We start from the raw sequence: 15,722 nt of genomic DNA on the forward strand, positions 1-15,722 counted from the left end.
TGGGCTCAAGTGATCCTCCTGCCTCAGCCTCCCAAGTAGCTTGGACTACAGGCGAGAGCCACCATGCCTGGCTAATTTTTAATTTCTATTTTTAGTTGACTTGCTATTTTTTTCTATTTTTAGTAGAGATGGGGCCTCACTCTTGCTCAGGCTGGTCTCAAACTCCTGAGCTCAAGCGATTCTCCCGCCTCAGCTTCCCAGAGTGCTAGGATTACAGGCGTGAGCCACCGCGCCCAGCCAAGCCGATGACTCTTTATATCATGGGCCTAGATTGATAGAAATAAAAACTTTAAAAATTTTTTGATATATCAGCAATAATTAACTAGAAAATATAAGAGAAAAGAATTCCATTCACAAAGGCAATGAAACCTACATAACGGTTATCAAAATAATCCAAGCAGGACACGTGCCAGGTTTCTATGGTGCTCGTGGAGTAAACGCTAACATTTTGCTGAAAGACAAAGATAAATAAAATCTGGTCCCTCTGCCTCAGGTAGTGCATGAGGTGGAGGAAAGGACAGAGGAGCATCGAGAGCGCCACGTGCCAGGAGTGTTTGGTTAGGGAGGACAGCGCGTCCAGCCCCGCCCTGGGGAGTCAGAGAAGGCTCTGCAGATGATGCGGATTTGAGAGAGAACTGGAAGGACAGAGAGTTCTAGGAAGGTGGGGAGACATTGCAGGTACCCGTGCATGTGTGTGGGGGGAATAGCAAAGGGGCCGACAGAAGGAGAAGAGTAGGCGTGGTGGAGGGTGGTGGGAGATGAAGCTGGACAGTGAGGCAGAAATGGGGTCATTAGAAAGCTGTGCACACAGTGGGGGTGTTTGCTCTATTTTATAGGAATGAGAGCCTCGGAATGTTTCCAAGTAGCAGAGTGAGACAGGGGATGATGTTTCCCACATGGAATAAACACATGCGTGCCTTCTCAACACAACACGTCATTACGGACAGATAGTCTGTGTTACTGACTTGAATTCTTCAGGAATTCAAGGGTCTCTCTAGGGACCCTGTCTGAGTTTGCTTCGGTATCATAGACAAATTAACATAGACTGGGGAGCTTAAACACCAGAAACAACAGAACTTTGTCCACAGCAGACATCCTTGACTACTGCCCCAGACCTCAGTCAGCCACTGACGCAGGGCTGGTCATGGTGTTGCTCACCCACCTCAGGGGCTGTGCTTCGGGGAGGGGTTCCATCAGCGACACCTCCAAGGGAAGAGGCTCAGCCCGGACTCCAAGCTGTCGGGGCAACTCCTTGACCACCTGAAGCTCGTGCCTCCCACCACTTGTTGTCAAGAGCATGCTTGAAAGCTCCGTGCTGAGACGCTGGTGCTGCCCATGCAGGGATGAACTCGGGGTGTGGGCTCCTTCTCCGAGGGACCTCTGCAGCACCCAGCCATCACTCGTGTCATAAAGGTGAGGCATTAAAAAAGGAAAAATGGTGACGCTGCTTAACTGCAGTAATAACAAGGACTTTTGCATCGATGTTGGCATCATGCCTCTCTGTAGATGACCTGGCTCCTGAGGGGAGAGCAGGTGGCCCTGGGTGCCTCTGTGGCTGAGTGCGGCTCAGCATCTCTGGGGCAGTGCCACGCTGAGGTGGGCTGAGTGGTGGGGAAAAAGGTGGCACGCAGTCCCGCCCCTTCCTGTGCCCTCTGGCAACCCCTTCCTGGGCTGGCCTTCTGGCCCCATCCGCAGACCTCAGCCTGGCTCCCTCGCACGCTCTGCCTCCCGTCTCCAGTCGTGCCGCCCTTTCCCTCGGAGCTCCACGCAACCCGGCTCTGTTCAGCCTCAGGGCCTTCAGCCTTCTTTGTTGGGTTTTTCCAGGTTATGTGGCCGGCTTCTACTCATTCTCTCAGGAAATCTTACCAGGAAGCATTAACAGCAACAGCTCCGAAGCCAGCTGTCTGGGTTCAAATCCACGTTCTGCCACCGTGAGCAAGGCAAAGGCTCTGTGTGGCAGAGCGGACAGAGAGTTGTGAAGACTGAATGAGCTGGTGCATGTAAAGTCTGAGAATGATGCCTAGTCCCTGGAAGTTTGTGTAGGAGTTAGCTATTATTATTAGTCAACAATAATATGTCATCTCCTGTTAGAATAGTCCGCCACCCACCCCAGTCATTCTCTCCCCTCACCACTGTCTGAAACTATATTATTGATTTGTTTGCTTCTTTACTGTTTCCCTCCCCACCACTGGCATACAAGCACCGTGAGGACCTTGACTGTCTTGTATACCCAGTGCCTAATGTAGTAGCAGGCACATAGTAGGAGCTCAAGAAATAGGTGTTGAGTGAAGTAATACAGTGAATAAAATTCTGCATGCCGATAATTATTTCTTGGGGTCTGTCTTAGTTTGGTCAGGCTGCTGTGACAAAATATCTTAGACTGGTTAACTTATGAACAATAGAAATTTAATGCTTACAGTTCTGGAGGCTGCGAAGTCCAAGATCAAGGTGCCAGCAGATTCGGTGCCTGTTGAGGCCGGTTTCTCATTCATGGTGCAGCTTACGTGTCCTCACACGACTAAAGGGGGAAGGGAGCTCTCTCAGGCTTCTTTTATAACAGCATTAATCCCATTCATGGGCATGGAGCCCTCATGACGTAATCATTTCCCAAAGACCCCACCTCTTAATACTGTCACATTGGGTTTCAGATTTCAACGTATGAATTTTGGGGGACAGCAAAATAGCAGGGTCGTAAGTGAGTAAAGTGCTTCTGAGCCCATGTATGGCACGATGTGGCTTTTCCAGAAAAACCAGCTCCCTTGCTCAGACCCTTGAAACATATTAACACTTCAATCCACAGGACAGTGGACACGAAGATGTTAAATGGTAAATTTATAAGCCGCTGCAATCTAGACAAATTCTAATAGTAAATAAGATATAATCTAGTGTCTAGCTTTTCGCCCAATGGGCCATTTTTAGTTCTGACAAAAATCATAATGTGGATTTTTTCCCACCCAGAGAAGAGGGAGACACAACTTCGTATAGACAGCAGAACTTCAAAAGCGTTAACTGAGTTCGGGTTATAGATGAAGAGCAGTCAGCAGAGCCACGAAGACTGCTGGATAAAACTGGTAACATACCTTGTAGAGCGCATTGGCTGAAGCAGCCCTTCTTCCTAATTTCAACGCAGAGTAAATCCCTGACCTCCCTCGCAGCTAGGAGTGGATATGTGACTAGTCCTGGCCATACAGGTGGATGTGGTGAGTGCAACTTCCAGGAAGTTTCCTCGAAAGGACTTTTCCTCCTTTTCTTTTTCCTGCTGTCTGTGTATGCAATCTGATGACTGGAGCTCCAGCAACCACGCTGGCTCCTGAGGCAAACAGAGGTCACGCTGGCTGGAGCCACAGGGGAGAAAGCTCCTGACTTCTTGGGGGTTTGTGGGGCAGGGCTGCCAGGTGTTTTTCCCGGACTACTCATCTCTTAATTTTTATTTGAGAGAGAAGTAAACTTCTATCTTTTTAAGCCATTGTTAATTTGGGATTTTTCTAAACCTAATCTTCGTAAACACAGCATTATAATGGATAAATGCTGAACTAAATTTTTATCTATTAAATAAAAACAGGGTTGTCTGCAAAAGAAGGCTGCACATAGGAAATGTGGACCAGCATGGGCCAAGATCCGTGTCGGGAGAACAGAAGAGGCTCAGGAGTCTCTTGGGTGCACAAGATAAGAAAAAAAATCCAGATCAGGCCTGAACAGGCAGTTCTCTTAACTAAATCCCGTTAAACATTTCCTCAGTTCCTTAGTGATAAGAAATTAAAAATTAACACCAGAACCTTGCTAGAGAGCACAGAATGCCTCTACTTAAGAACAAGTTATGTTTTCTTGTAAGCCTATTTGTTTGTGAGTCCAGAAGGACCAAGGATTATTTCCAATTAATCTGAATGTGAGTCCTCTGAAACTTTAAAACCAGCAGGCACCGCTTCTTTACACTGGTAAGTATTCTACAGGTCATCTTTTCTCCACAGTAGATCAGTCCAGCGTACTAGGGGAATCTGCGGATCCGGGTAACTCCCTCCTGCTCCCCCCATCCCATGGAGGGCCCCAGCCCCTGAGATAGAGGCACTTGCCCAGGCCCCACCCTCTGACGCTGTGTGGATTCGAAGGGCCTGGCAGCAAGGACTTTCTCTACATCACCACCCACCCACCTCCGCTGCTGTCACTTCTACCACTGTCCTCATTTTGTTTTTTTCATGGCACGTATCAATATTTACAACCCTATATTTTGGTTTGTTTGTTGCCTCTTGCCTCCGTCCTCCATCCCTCCACAGATCCTAAGATCTTCAAGGTCAGGGACTAACTATGTCTGTTTTAGTCACTAATGTGCTCCCAGTAGCCAGCGCAATGTTTAGTTGTCGGCAGACACACAGTGAAATAGGTGCTGAACGAATGAAGATTTCAGCAACAACAGTTTCACCGAGATCTGCCCTTAGGTCCTTGAGCAAAGTCCCAGCTTTCTCCTGCATTAGTATCCGGCCGACGGGCAGCCCATGTGGATGCAGAGCTTGTAGTCCCCGGCTCTAGTTTTTGTGTTTGTCCTTTTCCCCCCTTTCTTGCTGATTATCACGGACAGTGGATGTGTGGCAGGTTGCACGCTAAGTACTTTGTCCTTCTGAACCGCAACTCCTTTTGAAATAAATTACAGCACCCGGAGCAGCAGTCATTATTTTGCTCAGCACTTTCAATCTTTTATTATCCCTTCTTTCAATTCCATAACAATAGCACACCTTTTATTTCAGCACTTTACAACTTCCATTGCTTTTTGGACTCACTTGGCACAATGGAATTAATAATGTTTGCAAAATACCTCCAAACTAAGTAGAACCCCAGCAAGACTGCCACTTACAGGCATGCATCACTTAACAACGGGGGTATGTTCTGAGAAATGAGTCGTCAGGTGATTTCTTCATTGTGCAATCCTCCTGGAGTGCCCTTACACAAACCTAGATGGAGCCTGCTACACACCTAGGCTACAGGGTATAGCACAGCCTATTGCTCCTAGGTACAAACTTGTACATTATGTCACTGTACTGAAGACGGTATGCAATTGTAGCACAGTGGCAAGTATTTGTGTATTTAAACATATCTAAACATGAAAAAGGTACAGGAAAAGCATGGTATTATAATCTGATGGGGCCACCATCGTATATGTGGTCAGTTGACTGAAACTTTGTTGTGCAATGCCTGATTGTGTTAACAAAGGACTCTATGGTCCAGACTGAAAGGACCTCACACTGCAATTATCGCCATCTGTTGGTGGGAGGCTGAGTTGATGTGATCCTGTTTTCTAGCTTTGTTTTGTTTGTATCTGTGAAAATTTGTAACTTGGAAACTCATAAGTAGAGTTTTTTTTTTTTTTTTTTAAAAACCCTTTAGTTTGTTAGGTTTAATTATGCTTATAAATCAGAGCATTATTTCTTTTAATCTCTTTTCATAGTGCGTGTTCAAACAGTCTCATTTATTCCTTTGCATTGAATCTCCAAGGTCTGTGGACAAAGGATTCTGCCAAATATTGCTGTAGTTTGATTTGTTCCACACTGTGCTCTGTGGAGTGTTACTAGGTGTTTCCACCACCCCCCCTACCCCCCCACCCCCCAAAATGCAATCAAATGAATTCAGGAGCCCTGTCATACATTATCCTTTGAAAGGTTCTGCTTAACTAGTGGGTATTATCACCTAAAAGTTTTTTTAAACCTAGTATCTCGAAAACTTGCTTGACCATAGAACCCCTTTTAAAATGTAAATCCAGTGTTCCAATATTTTTAGGGGAATGCTAAGATATACATTTATCTGGTAGATCATAAATGTATCTTGGAGTCAAGATTCTGGTGCAAAAATGAGCCCAAACCATGATTATAGCACTCCTGACAGAATATTGCCTTTGCAAAGCTCATTTCAGTCCTGGTGTGCAACACTTCAAACCAGCACAGTGACAGAAGACAACACCTGCTTGGCATTCTGGAAAGGGTCCTCATGCTGTCTTTTTCAGGGATACTGAACACCTTTCCCAGCAGGTAATGCAGCGTCTCAGCAATTGTTGCATTTTGTGGAAGAGAAACATGAGAAAATTCCAGCAGCTACAGGAAGGCTTGAAGCACTTGTTTTATTTTTTGAGTAGGCTCATCTTGGCTTGTGCACGTCCTAATCTGAGTAAGATGAATATTATTCACAGTGTGGGTGTGGCAGCTCAGGAGGACAATGATGGAAGTTCCAGTTTCACATTTTTCTTTATTTGGTGTCCATCTTATGCATCAAAACAATACAGAATATTTCAATGCCCTTTTGAGAGTTCAAGCTAGGAAGATTCCCATGGTGAGAGCATTCCTTAAATACCAGTCACTACTCCAGAATTCTGTAGTGTGTGTGTGTGTGTGTGTGTGTGTGTGTGCGTGTAGAGAAGAGTGGTGTTGTGTGGGTGGCTAAGTTATAAAGCATTAAAACATTTCCTGAGTGCTAGAAATTTAAAATTAAAGGACCCAAAACGTACAAAACCTCCATGGGAATAATGATACGATTGGGCATTGCATGCTCACCCTTGATGACTGGCTGTCAATAACCTTGAGCAAGGTCAGGGTTTGAAACTATTAGCCTCTAACTATCCTAAAAGAACTGCTGGAAGTCAACTGACTGTGAGCACTGGCTGTGGATGCTCTTTAATTTCATTATTCCTAATGGTTTTAGAATGTTCCCTGTGAACACAAGTTCTTTGAAAAGGAATTTGGAGGAAAGAGACTTTATTCCAGTGTACAATATGCAAACCTAGAAGACTCAGCCTCGGGTATAAAACAAAGGTGCTTTTCAGAAAACAAAGGAAAGGCTCAGATTTTATAGCAAAATTTCCCACCCAGGTTCCCAATCAGGTCCATTTATGCAAATGAAGGACTGAAACTCTTAGTTCTTTTTTTTTTTTTTAAATTGACTCTTAGCACTGTTCAATGATTAACTTGCTTAGTTCTGATTGGTAGATGCAGCTGAGTTCTGGTTGGTCAGTAAAGCTCAGTCCTGATTGGTTGATACGGTTGAACCCTGATTGTTGGACAGGCAGGTAAGCTCTGAAAGTCCCTAAATTAAAAATGGCTGGTTTTAGGGGAACTCAGAGTATGTGTGTGAACTCTAGTCAGCAAATGGCCTCTTGGCTCTATTTTAAATTTAGGTCTGGCTAGCCACTAGGGATCCATCTTGAAGGATTGGCTCCTTCAAGTTCACATTTTTTTCACACCCCTGAATTCACATAAATGACAGGTGTCAGTCCTGGCAGCATTGCTATAGCCAGCTGGCCACAGATGACCAGCCAATTGATTTGTCTGGCTTGATGCTCAGCATCTCCAACATTCTAAACACATTTTTTTAAGTTAAATTTCTGGCTTTCAAGTGAACTGATACAGTGGATAAATCTAGAGGAATGACCCTTGTATGCACTCAATTCCATGGAGAATATTTTCCATGGAGAATATTTTTGGGAATTTATTGATAACTTCCTGTGCTTAGGTTATTTCATTGGCATAAATATCTTAGACATGGATTCCCAGAGGTGTGATCCTGTTTCTGCTCAAGAGGCTTTTGTGCTGCTATTATAATAATCAGCAGCATCATTACCAACCCTTACATTTGGAAAGCTGTAGCCATCAGAACTGTTGGTGGCAACAGACAGCAACTCAATTCAATGAGGCTTACTGGCTCATGAAGCTTGAAAGTCCAGAGGTAGAGTTGTTAATAGATTTAGCTACTCATCTAAGTAACACCTCCCCTCAGTCTTCCCTGTTGTAATTTTTCTTCATAGAACTTATTATTACCTAGCATTATATTATGCATCTATTTAGTGTTTGTTTATTGCCTGGGCTGCCCACCAGAATGCAAACTCTATGAGGGTTGGGTCTTTCGAATGCCAAAAATCCAGAAATGATCATGGAATATAAGAGGAATCTAATAACTAGTTGTTGAATGAAAGAATGAATGATTTGGTGCAGGTGCTCAAATAGCATCATCAGAAATTTGTCTTTAACATCTCTTTGTTTTTCTCTGTGTCACTTCCATTCTTTGGACTGCCTCTTCCCTGGTGGAGAGGAGATGGCTTCCAGTAGAAAGAAAACTACCTTTTTCCCCCTCCTCAATAGAACCATCAAAAGGGTCATCGGCCAGCTTAGGTCACATGATCATCTCTCAACCAATGAGCATGGACAGGGGATGGAGTTGACCTCGGGAAACCACAAAGTCTGAGGGTGGGAGGATGTATGCTAGGCAGACCTAGCAAGAAACCTTGGCTGAAATAATAGAGTTTATTAATTGCTTTCAGTTGTACTATATCAACTCATTCTCCCACAACCTTTTGAGGAAAGGAGAACAGATATTATTACTATTTATCCCTATTTTACAATTGAGGAAACTGAGGCTGGGGAGGGTGTGCTTCTTCCAGTAATCAGGAAGCAGTGGAGCTGCTTCTCAACCTGGAGTCTTCCCAGGCTTCACCCAACATCCTCTCTACTGTGTCCGATCATCTGGCGGGGTCACCAGTGGAGGAAAAGGGCACACGGCTTGTCTTTGCAGGAAGGGATGAAAAAGTGGGAAAAGGTAAGAGGTTTGATAAAAATCCTTGAAAGGTTTTAATTCTCTGGCCAGTTGACTGTACTTCTCTTGCCGACCTCTCAGTGGAGCCAACTGGTAGGACATGACTGGTAATAACCAAAACGTTTTCCCTACAACACGGAAAGTGAGGACTTATTACAGTGTGAGGAGGGAATGGCAATAATAGCAGAGTCTGAGCCCGATGACCTGAATCTGGAAAAAGTAAAAGGCTTCATATTCAGGCAACTCACCATTCCCTGTGAGCTGTGTGGAAGCATAGAGGTTTATCTTCCCACTGGCTTTGCGTATGTGTATAACACACCAATTCTTAGACATGACCGGAAACTCAACTGTTCCAATATAATTCTTAACCACTGTTTCATGGCTGGGGAGCCAAAATTTTAGCACCTTATGCCTGCTCTCCTCCCCTCTCTTCCCATCCTCCTTGGTCCCAGTGGCTCTGTCTCTTTCTCTCTCATTCTAGGGTCGGTGGTAGAATATTTATAAGGTTGATCAGTTTGCAAAATAATTTTGGCTGGAAAACATTGATGTAGTGGTTTAACACTTAAAGAACTAGGTTAGAAAAAAGTAAAGTAACTTGTCCAGGATTGCATGGCGATAGCAGGGGAGGTGACCCTTCAACCTAGACTTTTTGTTTTATTTATTTGCTTAAACATTAAGTTGTTTCTAGTGAGCCAGTGTTTCTCAGCCACGACCAGGTCTCACCCCAGGAGTTCTGATGTAATTGGTCTGAGGTGTGCATGAGGTGTCTGGACTTTCAGAATCTCCTCTGGTGTTTGTAATGCATAGTCGTTGAGAACCACTGAACTATACCCCCCTGCCACTCCATGGGGTGAAATGCAAGGCTGTGGGTTGCTTCAAGAGATGACAGAGGAACTTAGAAAAGAAGCAAACTGGTTTATAGGAGAAGATGATAGGCTTGTAGGAGACCATAGAAGAGAGGACTGGATTTGATGTCTTTATGGAAGACACCTGGGCCAATGGAGGAACTCAATATTGGCCTCTTAATGCAGCCTGTGATGGGGACAAAGCCACTTCTAGCTCATCATGCTTTTGTGCACATTAGACAAACATTCCCACTGGGGAGACTCAGCCCTGCGAGTGTCCAGGTTGGTAAGAGGATAGTCACCTAATTTGTGAATTTTAAAAAGAACCCTCTGTGCCCTGAAGGGTAGAGCCCTATCCCAGGCACACCGTCTAGTGAGCAGAACCAGGACTGGATTGCAGCCTCTGCTTGTCCCCTTGGATGGTTCCTTGTGTGGTGAACACCGTGCACAAGAATTAGGCAGTCTGGGGTAAGGAAGTCCAACCAAACAGAAATTCCATGCAACTAGAAGCTGTGTGTCTAAGGCTTTGTTGACTTGCCTTACTGTTACTGTTGGAGGGGAGGGAGATGCAAACATGCTTGTACTACCCCAGTCCTTGCATGATAAGGAGAGAGTGGTTGGTAAAGTAGAAATGACCAGAGTTTTGGGGAAGATCCCATGCTATCTTAGAGTGGGTAACACTGGGCAGAGTCAGACATGTTTCCTAAACCTTAAGAAGGTGAACGTTAGTAGAACTAAAGAAAAGATGTCCAATCTCCGGCACAAAACTTAGAAAATAAGGTGGCTCCAGAGAATTGGAAGGTTGTCAAAAACATAATCTTTAAAATATTTTTTCTTGTTATGAAAGCAATCCAAACTAATTGCAAAAAAAAAAATGTAGAAAAAGGCCAGGTATGGTGGCTCATGCCTGTAATCCTAGCACTCTGGGAGGCCAAGGCTGGAGGATCACTTGAGCTCAGGGAGTTGGAGACCAGCCTGAGCAAGAGCAAGACCCTGTCTCTACTAAAAATAGAAAAATTAGCCGGGTGTGGTGGTGAGCATCCCAGCTACTTGGGAGGCTGAGGTAGGAGGATTGCTTGAGCAGGAGTTTGAGGTTGCAGTGAGCTATGATGATGCCAATGCACTCTATCTGGAGCAACAGAGCAAGACTCTGTCTCAAAAAAAAAAAAAAAAAAAAAAAAGTAAAAAATAGAAATGAGCCAAAAGGAGAAAAGAGTCACTTGAAATTTTGCTACTCAGAAATAACTATTCACAGTTTTCTGTTTATCCTATCAGTCTCTTTTCTATGCTTATAGATACATTTAGGATACATTTATATATACTACAAAATGGGATCACATATATAGACTGTTTTGTAATCTGCTTTTTAACTTAATAATATTCCACGAATGTTTTTCATGTAATTAGCTACTCCCCTACCTTGTTATTTTAATGGTTGCATGGTAACCCATTTAATAATACTCTTATAATTTAATCAATCCCTATTTTGGAATTTACATGGTTTCTGTTTTTATTATTATAAATAGTGCTTGGTGAACATTGAGTTTTATCTTTTGCCACATGTATTAGTCAGGGTTCTCCAGAGAAGCAGAACCAGTAGGATATATATATAGATATATAAGAGGAGATTTATTATAGGAATTGGCTCACGCGATCGTGGAGGCTGAAAAGTCCCACGATATGGCATCTGCAGGCTGGAGAACCAGGAAAGCTGGTGGTGTCTTTGGATCTGAGAACTGTTGTGTGCAAGTGGTTCTTGTGTCTGTCCCAGAGTCCGGAGGCCCGAGAACCAGGAGCTCCGATGTCCCAGTGCAGGAGAAGATGGATGTCCCGGCTCCATAAGAGAGAGCAAAGTCACCCCTCCTCTGCCTTTTTGCTCTACTGGGACCCTCAGTGGATCAGATGGTGCCCACCCACACTGGGTGAGGGCAGATCTTCTTTACTCAGCTTAGATTCAGATGCTGAGCTTTTCCAGAAACTCTCACAGATACGCCCAGAAATAGTTTTACCCGCTATCTGGGAATCCCTTAGCTCAGTCAAGTTGATGCATAATATTAACCATTACGGTAGCACTATAGGGTGACTATAATTAACGACAATTTACTGTATAGTTTCAAATAGCTAGAAGAGTGGATTTTAAATGTTCCCAATACAAAGATATGATACATGTTGGAGCTCATGGATATGCTAATTACCCTAATTTGATATATTGCTACATGTATATGATGTACATGTATCGAAATATCACATTATACCCCATAAATACGTACAATTATGTCAACTAAAAATAATAACCCCCCCCAAATTAACCATCACACCACATTCCTAAATAAACTCTTAGACATGAACATCAAAGTCAAACGTACCTTGCCAAATGGCTCAACACCATCTATACCCACCATTAGTGGATCCATACCCACCATCAGTGGATGAGCCTGTGGGTTTCCTGGAAGGCCTTCCAACGAGAGTCAGAACAATATATCTGATATAGCAATTTTTCCACTCTAAGTGAGGCCTGGAATGCATGGACAGAGGTTAAGACAGTGAAAATGGGCAGGCCCGAAAGCTGGTTCCAGGAGTCTGTTCTCATGCAGCAGGGTTCCAAGAAAGACGTTTGTCTCTCCTGTGCTGAACTTGCTGGTGCAGAGGAGTAACTGAGCCTGTATTGCATTTTCTCCCTGCATCACAAGACCAGGGACAGAGTTCATTCTTGGCTTTATGTTCCTAGGCGTGTTCCCTGCATGCGCCTGGCCGCCCTGCACTGCCCGAGAGCACAGTGGGAGGGGTGGAGCGGGGTGGACTTGCTTTTGTAAAGGATCGAGAAGAGCTGGGAGGGCCATGATGAGCTACCTCCCTGAGAGTGCTGGGGGGCATTCAACACACTGCCAAGGGAGGAGGATGCGGGCTTCTTTTCCTAGAGCCCTCTTGTATTCTTTTTCTTTTGGGTAATAAAGTTTAATTTTTTATCATAAGAGTAATACACATTCTCTAAAGAAAACGTGGAAAATACAGGAATATAAAATGAAGCAAAAGTCACCCATAGTCACATTGCCCAAGGACAAATGTTGGCACATGTCTTTCTGGTCTTTCGTGTGTGTGTGTGTGTGTGTGTGTGTGTGTCATTGGTCTTTTTATGTAGCTGTAATCAGCTGTCTAAATTATTTTTCTGTCCTGCTTTTTTCATCTTAACATCATCATGCATTTTCTATGTCATTACATAGTTTCGATAAACACTTTTGGATTATGTGATTTTCAGTTGTTGTGAATGGGCCACCATTCTTTGTTCAGTATTACTTAATATTTAGACAATTATTTCCATTTTGTAAGAAGAGGAAACCAATACCCATAGGAGTTACAAGATTTACCTAATATCACAAGACAGGTAAGAAACACGACCACCATTTTTCTATTATACATTATTCAATTATTCATTCATTCAACAAGGATTCATAAAGCACCTACTATTGTATCATGTCTTGGAGGCAAAACCATCATTCCGGCTCACGTGATATTTATAATCTAGGGACCATATAGCCTTATTTGGGCTATGAAAGTGCTTTTCTATTAGAGATAAGGTGCTTCTCAAAGGAGGTAACATTGAAGCTCAATCTTTCAGGAAGAATAAAAGTTGGGCAGGGAAATGAGAGTTTGAGAATAGGGTAAAGAGAGCAGCTCATGGACAGGCCCAGAGGTGAGAGGGAGCATGATGTGCTTTGGGAACTGCAAGTAGTTGGCCATGGTGCTTGCTTGGAGAGAGGGGCTGGATTTGGAGGCATGGATGACTAGGTCATGATTAGCTTCTGTGCCCTGCTAAGAACTTTGGACTTTAAGCAATGGGGGACCCTCGGGGCATCTTAGACAGAAGATTTACATATTCTCATTTGGATTTTAGAAGGAATCATTGAATGTCATGGTGGAGTACAGACGGGGGAGACTGGAGCCATGGTTAGTAAACTACTGGCAGTCATGAACCCCTTCATGTATGTTATGATGGATAGATGTGCAATCCAGAGATCTACAAAAGCTCAAACACTTTAAATAATGTTCTTAGAATTCATAGATACCTTGAAGGTCATCCAGTGAAGACTAAGGCAGAATCCTGGAGGACACCAGTATTTCAGGGACAGGTGGCAGAAAAGAAACATTTAAAGGAAACCAAAAAGGAACTGCTTGGGAATCAGGCAGGATGAAAACAGCAAGAGAATGATGGAAGATCTGGAAAGAGGGAAAGCAATTTCGGGAAGTGGCCAACAGTGTCAAAGGGTTAGGATTAAGGTCAGGGTTAGGTCCGTGTCAAATGAAGGTGAAGCTCAGTGGGTCAAGCATCGAGAACGCTGAAGAGATGCAAGGCTTCCAGCTTGTAGGCCCAGGTTCCTTCCTCATACCCTACTTCTCTTCTGTGACTCCCACTCAGAATCTGAGGGGAGAGAGCATCCATCCATGGCAAAGAGCTCCTCTTTGTTTACACCAGGGTCTATTTTAAGCAAATTTTATACATGCGAACGGGAAATTACAAGTCATTGCTGGGCTGAGACTGCAGAGTCAGTTATTGCCCTCAATCCTCTACCCTGCATATATCCATACCCTTTGCCGTGCAGCTTGGTCATTCCTTTCACAGGAGGGCAAAACATTTCCCTGCTCCTTGACTTTTGGCTGAGCCACACGGCCTGCTTTGGCTGCTGGAGATGAGCAGACATGATGCAAGCAGGAGCTTGGGGTGCCTTGTGCAGTTAGTCTTGCCCTCTTGAACTTCTGTCATCGCCCTGAAAAACTAAACACCTGTCTGGCTGGCTCACCGGTCTTAGGCAGATCAGGGACGTGTGGCGCAGAGCCACCTCTAGCCCCCTGCAAACTCATGAGTGCGAACGATGTGCTCATTATTGTCTGCCACTGAGACTTTGCAATGCTTTGTTTCAGAGCAATCACTGAGTTTTACAGTGGTATTCATTTAATAAAGCCCTGGTTGCTTCACCAAAGCTTTTATCTGTCTTATCTTTCCTGGGTCCCACCTTAGTAGGGGCATTGTTGCCCTGCCACAGACTCAGCTGCCCCAGCTCCTTTGAAGTAGCTCCAGCCCCACTTCCCATTGTCCCAAGCTACTCACTTGGGAGGCCAGCCCTCATGGTCCGCACTCAAGTATGAATACAGCGTTTCTCAATTACACCTAAGCCCAGTCTCAATCAGGTGCCCTTCCATTCTAGTTGACATGAATTAGATAATTCACTCAACACATTTTATTGGACAGCTACTATTTGCCAGTCCTTTAAAAGCAAACTCTCTTTAAAAAAAATGAGTTGCTTGTTTTCATGTGCAGCACCTGACATGTAGTTGGTGATCCCTGACGGCAAACACATTGTTATTTTAGAAAAGACTGTAATGAAATCTTTTTTGCACAAATCTTGGTTGCCAGTTTTTAAAAATCCTTATATTTTTAATTACAAAAGTAATACATGCTTGTTTTAACAAATTAAAATATCAAATTACATTTAAATTTTAAATTAATTGACAGGAACTTGGTTTTTGTGTCTCCCAGGGAGATGTGGGGTAAAATGAGGCTCAGCTATTGGCTCAGTCTTGTGTTACACACTTAGCACTGGGCTTGGCACAGGGGAAACTGCAATTTAGTGGGTGGAGTGAGGCTGTCACCATCCAAGCTCAGGTTGTCTGGAACTCCTGCCAGGAACATTGGAACAGCCTCCTAACTGGTCTCCCCTCCTCCAGCCTCTACCTGCACTGGCTGATTAATTAATTAAAGCCCGATTGATTAAAGTGCATCTCCCATCCTGTCTCTTGATGCTCCAAGCTCTTCTGTGGCTCCCCATGTCCTTACTGACTCATTCTAAATTATTCTAAGGCTCACAAATATCTAACCTGACACTACTTGTTTAGCCATTTTCTCTTATCCTGTACTCAGCCAAGTGGATGGTTCCTTGAACACATCCCTCACTTTGCACCTTCTAGGTCTTGCTTGTGTTCTCTCCTTTGCAGGGAATGTCTTTCCCCCACCCCCATGTGTCCACACCCTACCCGTTTCTATGAGCAACTCACATGCTCCTTCTCCATGAACCGTTTTGTCGTTTCTTCCACTAGAATTGGTTTTGCTTTCCTCTGAATGCCTTGCCACCATCGCTTCTCTGGATCAGGGTTTCTCTAGCTCAGCTCTATTGAGATTTCTGGGCTGGGCAATTCCCTGTGGGGAGCTGTCTTGCACATTTTAGGATGTTCAGCAGCACCCCTGGCCTCTACTCACTAGGTGCCAGTGCCATCCCCTCCATCCAGTGTGACAACAAAAATGTCTTCAGACATTGGCCA

This window comes from Eulemur rufifrons, chromosome 3, assembly GCF_041146395.1.
Source record: "Eulemur rufifrons isolate Redbay chromosome 3, OSU_ERuf_1, whole genome shotgun sequence".
Taxonomy (NCBI): domain Eukaryota; kingdom Metazoa; phylum Chordata; class Mammalia; order Primates; family Lemuridae; genus Eulemur; species Eulemur rufifrons.